The following is an 11285-nucleotide window of genomic DNA, read 5'->3' on the forward strand; positions in this document are numbered from 1 at the left end:
TGGTGGTTCTGGAAATTATTGGCTCTTTCCTTTGTGCCCCCTGGCCATCCTCCATGTTAGGAAGCCAGTGGGCTGGAGGCATCCCTGTCGTCTTTCTTTTGACAGTCAGCATGGTATAGTGTTTAACATCAGGTGGACTCTAATCAGGAGAACAGGGTTGTTTCTCCACTCCTCCACATGAGCACTGGACTCTTATCTGGTGAACTGGATCCCCCCGTTCCTACACATGGAGCCTGCTGGGTGACCTTGGGCTAGTCACAGAACTCTCTCAGCTCTATCTACATCCCCAGGTGTCTGTTGTGGGGAGAGGAAGGGAAAAGAGTTTGTCAGCCTCCTTGAGGCTTCTTATAGGAGAGAAAGGCTGGGCATAAATCTAAACTCTTCTTTTTCTTTATCACCCCTGAAAAACAAACACTAATAAACTAGATCTTATAAAGTCTTCCCTCAGCTGGGGTTGGTGGAAGAAACTGGGCTTCCACAAGTTTCATTCAGCCACAGATTCCTTTGGAAGTCAATGAACGAATCACAACTCCTGTTTCCAGGTAAACCACATTCTCCCTATACCTGCTTTGAGCTGCATTTCACAATGTGCCAGATTAGCCCCCAAACACCACCTGGTTCCTTTCTTGCAATGTGGGTTCGTGTGAGTTATGATGACAAAACTGTAGGAATATGGATGGATCTAAATGGATTGTTCAGCCACCTTTCAGATTTAATTCCAAACCATCCCGTCCCACCTCTCACAGACAGCATCTCCTCCTAGGTGAGTCTCCAGAGCACAAAGGCAGCCCACAGCCAGCCAGCCAGCCAGCCCTGCCATGTAAGGTTGCCTGTCAGCAGACATCCAAAAGAGCCCAGAAGTGATAATGGTGGTCTCTATTGATGTTCTCTGCAAGGCGAGTAACCATCATTCTCCATACTCAGATCTGGAGAACTTGGGAAGAACAGGGTCAGAGACTTAGCTGGCAGAAACCCCTCCCTTCCCCCTCAGCAGGTGGGAGAAAGCGGAGGAGAAGCATCATATTTTTACCCGCTGCTTAGGCAACAATTAATCAAACCAGAACACAATTTTATAAAATAAAGTGAAAGAATGTATTCCTAATTCCGGGTAGCAGCAACCCGGCCCAGCAGAGGGGAGAGTTTTTAACAGAGGACCCAAAGAAGCAAGCCTCCAGCAGCAACTGCCCCACTCCTGGGCAAAGTCCAGGATTCTTATAGTGTTTTGGGGTGTTACAGCAGAAAAACAATACAGGGTGATTAACAACAAAAGAAGGACCATTAAGCAAAGCAAGTTTCACAAGACCTGCTCCTATGAGATTTCCTTTGGAGGGAAAACCTTATCTAGGGTGTGTGTATGAGAGTGCATTGTTTGGTAGCTTGATCCAATCAAGAGTACAATGGGAGCAGTGCAGAGAGCAATTACATGAGGGAGGAAACTAGTTTTCCAGGCTGCAGGGAAAAACGCTATAGGAAAATACCTTTTACAGAAACAGATTTTTAAAACTTAACAGAATATATCTAATGAAATAATAAGACAAAACAAAATATGATTTTCTTTTGGCCACCAGTAACAATATTGTTTATGATAGCTCCACCCTGGAAAGCATCCTTCCTTCTACCCACCAACCACTGCCCATCTGGACTGCAGGGCCTCCCTCAGGGGGAAAGGGAGGAGCCTGGGGATGGGGGTCACCACACCATCAGGTGCCAGACTTTCAGGTGGGAGGGCTGCAGTGAGGAGCTCAGCAGGGGGGAGAATCCCATCCAGGACCCTTAGTAGAAGCCTCCCCTTGAGGACTTGGCAGCCAGTCCCTATAGTGCTCAGTTTCTGAGGAGGACATGCATATTTCTTGCCTTCGCTCCTCCTTCCACATTCACAATGGCCTCGGCAATTTTTTTAAATTACAAAAGATATTATACAATCTTTCAACAACTGCCTTTTTAAACTATAATATCACTGATGTTAATAATTTAATGTTAAAAATTACAGAATTTATAAAAATACTCCTATATATAACTTTTTTTAAAAAAGCAATATTAACTTACATATATTGCCAAGTCTGTAGAAGCCTCCACCATTAATCAACTACAGCTGTAACTGCAGGAATGTAACTTTTAAATGAATACCCAACTCAATACTTTGCAGCTGTTCCTCTGTATCTTAAAGGTACACAATTATCAATCACTGCGTCTTTTGTTTGTGGTTCTCTCTGTGATACACCTCTGAAGATGCCAGCCACAGATGCAGGCAAGAAGGCATTAGGAACAAGATCTACCCAGACCACGGCCACACAGCCTGTAAAACCCACAACAACCCAGCTGAATCTGGTTGTGAAAGCCTTCCAACAATACTTTCAATGTTTGTTGTTTTTAATCTAGGGAGCCCAGATTCTCCCTTTAAGATTCACTCTCAAAGGGGGTGGATTTAAAGAGAGACCCTAAGGGAGAAAAGAATTTGAGGAGTGCCCTGTCAGGGGAGCAATGTTTAAGCTAACAGTACCAACATTTTTAGGCTATCTTCAGGAGATTCTCCTGATGAAACCACCAAAGTTTAGTGAAGTTTGGTTCAGGGGTCCCAAAGTTATGGACCCTTAGCCCCATCTACCATTAAGCTCCCTTTGGAAACAAAAAAGCTCCCTTGAAATAAAAGCCTATGGAAACTTTGCAGGCTGGAGTACTTTGGATGGGAGAAAGAATCCAACAGAAAAGCGATTGCCAGATTGCACCCACAATCCAGGGCAAGATCCCAGGGCAACTTACCTGAATCAGCCCGGCTCCTTGAAATCCACAATAACAACAAAAGTGTTTTCCTGCACAGGGAACAGTCTTGAGTATTTTCCCTGTTATGCTGCAGCTGCCAATACAGCACAAGCTGGCAATGGAGTTTCACATGGCTGGTTTCCCATAGTTTGCTAACTTGCCCCATTGCCCTGGCAGTAGCCATCACTGCATTCTCCAGTGTATCACCAGGACTTTTCATTTTTTTAAAAAAAAGAAAATCAAGCAATTAAATATTGTTCCCGTTGATAAGCGGAGCCAGAAGTGAGATTCCTCCACTTCTGGACTGTGTTCAGAATTAGGTTTAAAGACTGTCCTACTGTTCTCTGTGCTAGCTAGCTAGAAATTACCTGTGATTAAGATAGTAAAATAGGATTTGTAAGTTTCTCTGTATTTGTGACCTTGTATGGAACACCTCCTTAGCCCAAGGAGCAGAGAGCCATCTCTGGCTCCACCTGGGCACATCCTATTCACGATGTAAAGGTTAGCCTGATACTGCGGACAAAAAGGAGACCTCAGTCCAGAGCCTGCGCCCTGCCCTAATCGATCAGCAGGCAGATGAGGAAGCTCTCGTCATCACCGGCTGCCTCCTGACCCCGGACACCTGGGGAAACCCTTTGTGTTTTCACCTGCCAGTGGATACGTCATCGCCTACGCCCTACTCTGGCGCGAAACTCAAGAAGGGGATGCCCTATGTCCGGACTCTGATTGGTTCCGCATGTTTGCAAATGAATGATTGGTTGTTTGAATTCTGTTAGTATTATTGAATGGTGGTGAAGGCTGTCTTTGACTCTCCCTACGGCTCCCGGCGGGAGAGAGTGTATAAGGGGTTGTAAGGTTGCTAGGAGGCAGGAGGTTGTTGTGATATGGAAGCGGAGGTGCTGACACTTGGGTCAGCATCTCAATAAATCACCTTTATTTTATCAGAGCCGTGTGCGGGTCTTGCTTGGGATTCCTGGAAAAGCTGCGAGGCTGGGGAATACTCTAGAGCAAGGAAAGTGTTACCCTGAGCAGCGTGGTAACAGTTGGGGGGCTTCAAATCGGGGATTTTCTGAACCTCACAGCGGAGAACCGGTTGTGCTCTCTCGAGGAACCGACCCGACTGGCCCGGAGTACAGTTCCTGGAAGCAGTAAGCTGGTTGCAGTGGTTCGGAGATCGGAGGAGGTCCTTCGTTTGGTCGGAGGGTTGTTGGGGCGCCCTCTGCAGAGAGACAGGTGAAGGCGGACTCTGCCGAAGGGAAAAAAGGGATGGGAGATCCCAGAGAGAGAGAGAGTTCTGTGGTAGCCATAAAGAAGAGGCGGAGACCTCGGCAGTAAAGGGATTAGAAGATCGGGAAGGACAAGAAGAACCAGGCCAGGTTTAAACCAGCGTGTCCTTAGGAAACTCAGGAATTTGGCAGCGGTTTTTTGAAGTCCGAGAGGGGAAGGGGAATGGGGAACAGAAGCCCAGGTCAGAGATCAGCGAAGCAGAGTTGGTTTAGAAAATAGGAGGAGCCTGTGGGTCTGGGATGGAAGCCCCAAGTCTCTCCCAGAATCCACCCGTTGGCTTGCGTCCTGTACAACTGGGATAGCTCAGTCGCAAGCCCGGTGTCTAAGAGAAAGTTGGAGTCGAGTGAATTGCAAAGGCGAATGGACCAATTACAGTTTGTCCATGCCGGCTCTTGGGCGGTGACGGGCTTCGTTTAGTTTGGCCAGTCCTCCAGAATTTGTAAAGTCCTGGGAGAAGTACTGGAGTTAAAGAAGCCCAGGCTAAGACACTTCTGGAGAGGACCTTTATGGAGGTCTACAGAAACCCCAAGAGTTATGCCTGCGTTCAGGGAACCAAAATTATGTTAGTGATGGTGGAGACCAGAAGCGTCCACCGAGGGAGTCAGTAATTTTACGGGGCAGCCCCCATGGATATCCCTGCCCCCTCCCCAGGCGATCTATTAGATTTCCCAGTAAGCGCGAAGCATGGCTAACCCCCACCGGCGTGGCTGGAAAGCGGAAGCTCTCCAGCATTTGGACCCAGCAGGCTGCCGTTTCCCGGAAGTCGCGGCCGATGGCGGCGGGCACTCAGCGAGTGGTGCCCTCCGCCCTCTCCTCAGATGGGGGATGGCCCCTCCTCTTCTGGCTTCACAGCTCACGCTTTGAGACTCAACGCTTCCCCCAGAAGGGAGTCTGGCCCCTCATCCCCAATTAGAATTCCAGGCTCCTCGGGACCTCCTCCCACGGGACCCCCAGCAGCACGCATTTAGCTCTCCAGATGCTGAGGCGACGTTGGCCTCCCAAGTTCAAAGTTTGCAGTCTGCCCTCCAGGAGGTCCCGGCTCTGGCTCCAGCCACCGGTCTTCCTCACGCGGTTCGGCTGCCTCCCCCCTCTCACCCGAGATGGTCCGATACCCGTCTTTCCCATCCCCACCCCATCCTGCGAGCTTCGGATAGTGGTAGCAGCTACCCAGCAAGGGTGCATGCCCCTCCCGATGCGCCTCCAGGTGGGGGGTTGAATCAACGGCCCAAGCGGCGTCAGCGGGCATGTTTCCCCATCCGTACCTCAGATGGGAATGACCCCAACCGGCGAGCCCGCTCCTTTACGTTCATGTTCCCTTTACTGCCTCTGATCTGTACAATTGGAAAGAGAGATCGCTCCATTACACCGCTGATCCCTTAGCAATGACCCATTGCTTAGTAGAATCCATTTTCGCGACCCACTTGCCCACCTATGCTGATATTCAGCAATTGCTTTCACGACTCCTTTGACCGGGGAGGAGAGGGTTCTGGTTGTGCAGGCGGCTAGAATCGAAGCCACCCAATATGTAGATGACCATCAGGAAGGAGCGCACCCCGCCACGTTGGCTGAGGTGTTCCCCGAGAGTTAGACCCAGGGTGGGATGATGAACAAGGGAGGCAGACCAGGATAAACTGAGGGAACTACCATTAAACTTTATGATTTGGTCTCGAAATAGAAACTACGCATATGATCTGTAATCCAAACTCCACCAGCTAGCTCAAGAATAAGGATGAGTCACCGCGCCTTTATGGAGCGTATCCGTTCCAAGTGTCGTAAATGGACCGCGGGAATTGGATCCGCCGACCCGATCTACCGCCCTGATCAATAAGCGTGTTCATTGGTGGGAGCGCCCGGATATCAACGGAAAGAAGTTGAATCAGGATCCCGATGATAATACCCTTAAGGATCCGGCTGATCTCCTGAAAGCGGCCAATAATGTGTATTTTGGCGGGAAGAGATGGCACAGGATCGCGAAGGAGAAGGCGAAGGAAGAATACGCCACCGCCAGCTAGTGGGAGCCTTACACAGGCAGCGTGGAGGCACTAACGGGACCCGGTTTTGAACCATTTATGGGAATGTTCCCAGGACTCCCCACCTGCTCAACAGCTGACCTTGGAACCGATTCAGAATTCGTTGCAGGAAGTAGTGGGAGCCCTCACGGGCCACCTTGAGGTGGGGAGGTCCGGGATTTCGGTTGGGAACTTCGGGTTACCAGGGGACTCTCCCGCAGCCCACCACCGGCTCCACGCAATGCCCCTGTAGATAGAGATCCAGTGCAGTTATTGCACGCTAACATGGCCACTGGCGCCGAGAGTCGCGCTGCCAGGTTGGCATCCGGAGGAAGAATAGATCAATCTGGCAACGGCGTGGCTTAGCGATTACCGGCAACCCCGGCTCGGTTTTCAGGCCCCAGTCTCCGTGCCGAGACCCTCCACGCAACCTCCCCTGAACCTCGCTAGGACGAAGCCCGGGTCCCGCTTTTTCCAGGCACGGGAAACCCCGTTTTTTTGGAGTGGAGTGCCCGGACCTGGAAAAACCCAGAGCAACAGGCGAGGCTCACCAGGGATCTTTGGGCTCCCGAAGCGAACTGCGGCTCTCTCCCCTCCCGAGGGTTGAGAGCGCTCCCTTGCAGCAACAGAAACGTTTCCCTCTGAAGGACCAGCAGCAGGCTCAAGAGGAAGTCTTGCCACCTCCGCGCCAGATCTTTTACCCAGCCCGCTGCTGGCGTGCCCAACAACCCGTTTCCGAAGCCCCCCTGTCCTGGCTCCTAGCCCCCAGCGGTGGTTGCTGGGGTCCTCCAGCCCACCCTGTGGTCCCGAGGAGGCTGCCCAGGCTTTTAGCTTGCAGCCTCACCGTGCATCCGAGGAGTTGCCCCGCCGGCTCTGGAACTCCCTCCCGTGGCTGATGCCCGCATCCACGGGATGCCCAGCCCTCCTCTGGTGCCTCAGAGCATACACAAAGTTTGCCTTCTGCACCCGTCCTCCCCTCTGCTCCCTACGGATGGATTTCATCTATAATGAGTTTAAATTATGGAGAGAAAGATAGGAGCTGGAAATTAGGAACTTTTTTTTACAGTAAGGCTTTTTTTAGAGTAACAGAGAGATTATTAATGCCCGCCCCAGAATGCCTGGCCACGCCCCCAGAATGCCTGGCCACGCCCCGTTGTGCCCCTGCCCAGCCCCATTGGGAACCACCATGTGGGAACTTGTTACTAAAACTTTGGATCCCACCACTGACTGGGAGCAAAGAAGGGGTGGTTGGGGAGAGGGGCCCCTGTTATTGTGGCTGTTAATCATTCCCAAACATCGTGAGCCTAGTGAGTCAAAATACAGCTCTCAAACCTCTGCCAGGGGAAGGCCATTTGTTAGTACGCATGGTGGGGAGGATGCTGGGAATGCCACACAGAGGGAGGTTCCCATGTCTTGTAGTAGCCTATTTGACTGACAGATTACTTTGGGGTGAGGATTAGCTATAATACTCCTCCTGCTGCATCATTCCCTTGTGAATTGACTACAAGTAATTATAACTCAGTGATGCAGTTACAATTACTTGTGCTGGATGGACCCGGCAGGTTTTAAAGATGTGTCCACTTCGTGAGATTAGAGTGTGATGGGACTTCAAGTAAGGCCCCACAAGCTCCCCTTTACAAAAAAGAAAAAAAGGAGCATTTGGAAAATAAAGCCAAACCTGTGTATTTCAAGGATTCCACAGAACAAAAAATAACACAAATAGCGTAACCCCAAACCCGCCCATAGAACACCCCAACATCCATTGCCCCAAACCTGCAAAAGCGCGCAACATTTGTCCCATATAAACCCGGTAGAACACCCCAACATTCCTGAGAAAGAACTCAGAATTTTATTTATTGACAGCCTCATCTGCAACCGGCACTGCAGGCGTGCCCCATTATCAGTCGCATCTTCATTGATGTTCTCGAGATTTGATCGCGGCTCCAGCATCCGAGGAGATCGTCGATAAAGCTTGCAAAGTCTCTGACTGGAAGGGAAAGGGGGCGGCACTGTTTCAAACAAATACAGAATCAAACAGATGAACAGCTGCTGCAATCATAAGGCTGTTCCTAAATCTGTGAGAGATAAACTTACGATGTAGAGAAAGTGTCTGTATTTGCTTAGCACTGGAAACCGCACTTTTGTTGTAAGTTTTCATGAAGTGGTTCTCAAAATAATTGCCTGTCTTAGGCTTCCCACCAGCTCTTTAGCCTGATGCCGAGTAGCGGATTAATTGAAGGTCATAACCCAGCTGCATGAAGTTTCCTAACAGTTGAAACTTCCAATAAACCTTCGAATCCGGCACCTGATCAGAATGATGAGAATCATACCAACTGTCTCTGCTAGAATTGACTTTAATCCTTGATTGGTTTGCCTAGATCACCTGATGTAACATCCCTATAACCCTGTCTTTCAATATTGCATCGAAAGTTAACCTTTTTTTCCGCCTGCAGCTGCTGACATTATATCATGTAATGCCTTTTTCCCCAGCTAAGAGCTTTTTTTGAATATATTGCCTGCTTGCTTTTGAAATCAGCATATAATATGCTACCCTGGATATGTGTTATGCTTTGATTTTATTTGGTTCAATTATTTTGATGATACTGGCTCTTATACAACTGATTGCATGTACTTGCTATGCCAGTGCTCAATAGTTCGTTGAGGTGAAAGCTGAATTTAATAAACTTTAAAAGATGTTTTAAAAGACTTTTTTTTTTGCCTCTGAGTGGGTATTGTATTGCCTTCAAAATCCGGACCCACGTTGAAGGAAGATTAGTCAACTCTTCCTCTACAACACGCTTTGACTGATGCTATTCCATTAGAGGTTGTCCGCATTAGCGTGGGAACAGGTGTAACAGGCTGGAAAGCGTTCCCAAATGACCTTAGGGAAGCTAGCTAAAGAAACAAAGTCCAGGGGAAAGATGTTATGTAAACAAGAAGGGAATCAGCAGACGGACACCCAAACTTTGAGAAAGCAGTAAGCCACACTGCCAAACAACTTGACATCCTCCCTTCTCTCAGGAAGTTAAGGAGATATGGGGGGGGAAAGGTTTTGCATAATTCATTAGTTACAAAGCCAAACTTCACAGAAAGACAAGTCAGCCCCCTCAGGCTGCAGATAACTTAACAATTGCAGGTTTGGCCTTTTTTTTCTCTTCTTTGGTCTCAGGGGTCCCTTTTTGCCCTTTAAGAGGGAGGGATGAATGGCGTAATGTCGAACAAACACACAACTTATTAAAATAAACCACAGACACTTTTATTTGTGGTAAATAAAATTGTGGCCATAGCCATGGCGTTTATTGGCAGGAGAGGAAGACAGGAAAAGAAGGCGTGGGCGCTGGCATGGGGGTCTGATCTGATAGCTGGGCAGCCAGGCGAGGCTGTTGACCCAAAGCAGCTTTCCTCCAAAACCGGCTGTTTGAGGAAAAAATGAACTCACCCTTGAGTTAACAGGAGGGCAACAATGTAAGGGGAGGGATTTTCAGGCAGGCGGTAGGGCCGCATTCTGAAGGAATCCCCAATTGCTGAGGGCGCACAAGCTGTCTCAACCCCAAGCAGGGGTTGCCAGACCCAGGCTTGCTCCACCCCTACCTCATCAAGGGAAGGAGTTCCCAAAGGGGGGCGAAGCAAGCAGCTTCCCCAGGCAAGATCAGTCCCACCATCGCCAAACCCGCCACAGAGCTGGAGTGAAACCCTGCTTTCCCGCCAACGCTCTAATCTCCCAGCCAATCACACAAGCTACCCGCGCAGGCTATGGAGCCAGAGGTCCATGCCCCAAATCGGACAGATGAAGCCCCATCCTTGGCGAAACAATGCTTCCAAGTCGAGTGAGAGATGTCCTGGTGCCAAATGCACCTGCAGCCTGCCCTAAAACCCAGCGTGAAACAGTTCTGCATGTCTTCCAGCCTGGCGAGATCCCACCTGCGGGGCTCCTGGCCCCAGCCATGATGCGGCTTGTTCTAGCAGCTTTTGACCAAAATAGTGTGAGTGCCAGGTAGCCCAGTCTTTGATGATTTGTGGAAGTCCTCCAGAATGGAATGCAGCAAGAAGCTGATGCGCGTTTACGTGAGAGGGAGCCATAATGCGTTCTCTCCCAGGAGTGGATGGCGATGGCCTGTGTGAGAACTCCCCTGCTGCCCGAATCTTGCCCTCCAAGAGTGGCCGCAGGGAGGCCCTCTGCATGCCTCTGACTCCTGTCCAAGAGATGCGAGCTCTGCCTGGAAGCCCGAGGAGTTGCAGCCCCGGCGGAGGAAGCAGCATAGCAGGATGCCCAGAGAAGCGATGCTGTGCCCAATCACCCATATGTTGGTCCGACCTTAGCCTGCAGAGAGGACTGAAAGACAAGAAGCGCGTTAGTGTGGAGGGCAGGGCCTGATCGTAACCCTTGAAAGCATTAGAAACATGCCAGCGGCCCAGGGACTGGATCCGCTCGGCGGGGAGGCCAAAGGGAGAGGCAGCGGTGGTGGCGTCCAATGCGAGAATGAAGTGCAGGCCATAGGACTGGTGGGGGGGCCCCAGCTTCACAAGGCAGAGGCAGAGAACACTAGCCCACTGATAGCTGGCAGGCAGGTTCCGTCCCTGTGAATGAGCAGTGGGCCCGCCCGACTGAGGCCGGAGCAGCCAGATAGGCGCCGTGTATCAGCGACCCGGGCAGGGGCGAGCCGGAGGATGGGCCCTCATGAAAATAGGGGTGCCCTGGCAATCTGGTGCGGTTTTGAACAGGCGAAGAAATATGCGAATGCACTGGCCCGATAAGTCCACACATCACTGAGGGCCAAAAGGCTCTTCCTTTCTTGCGATCCCAGCCCGTGAGAGGCGGCAACTAATTAGCTACTGCGGAAAGCCCCAAAGGCTAGGAAAATGTGGCCTTGAACAGTAGGGTCACCGTATTTGCTTTCGTGTGCAGACCCCGGGGAGGGCAGCCAACAGCCGTTGCAAGAGCTCCCACGTGATAGAGGCGGCTGTCATGACCACGCCGAGGAACACCTGGCCCAGCCTTTGACTGCTTGCCTGGCCAGGAAGGAAGCGGGAGGGGTCTGGGGTGAAGAGGCTTTGCAAAAGAGCAGAAACAGCGGCCAAAAACAAGCGAGCGGTCTTAGCTGAGCGACCTGAGCATTGCAGATGGTCCAAAAGTAATGCAAGATGGATGCCTACCGCTGAAGGCTCCCTGGAAGCCTGGTCGTGTGAATGCCTTTGAAGGACAAAAAGGCATGTAAGAGCCCGTGAGTA

The sequence above is a fragment of the Sphaerodactylus townsendi genome, linkage group LG03 (assembly GCF_021028975.2).
Source record: "Sphaerodactylus townsendi isolate TG3544 linkage group LG03, MPM_Stown_v2.3, whole genome shotgun sequence".
Classification (NCBI taxonomy): domain Eukaryota; kingdom Metazoa; phylum Chordata; class Lepidosauria; order Squamata; family Sphaerodactylidae; genus Sphaerodactylus; species Sphaerodactylus townsendi.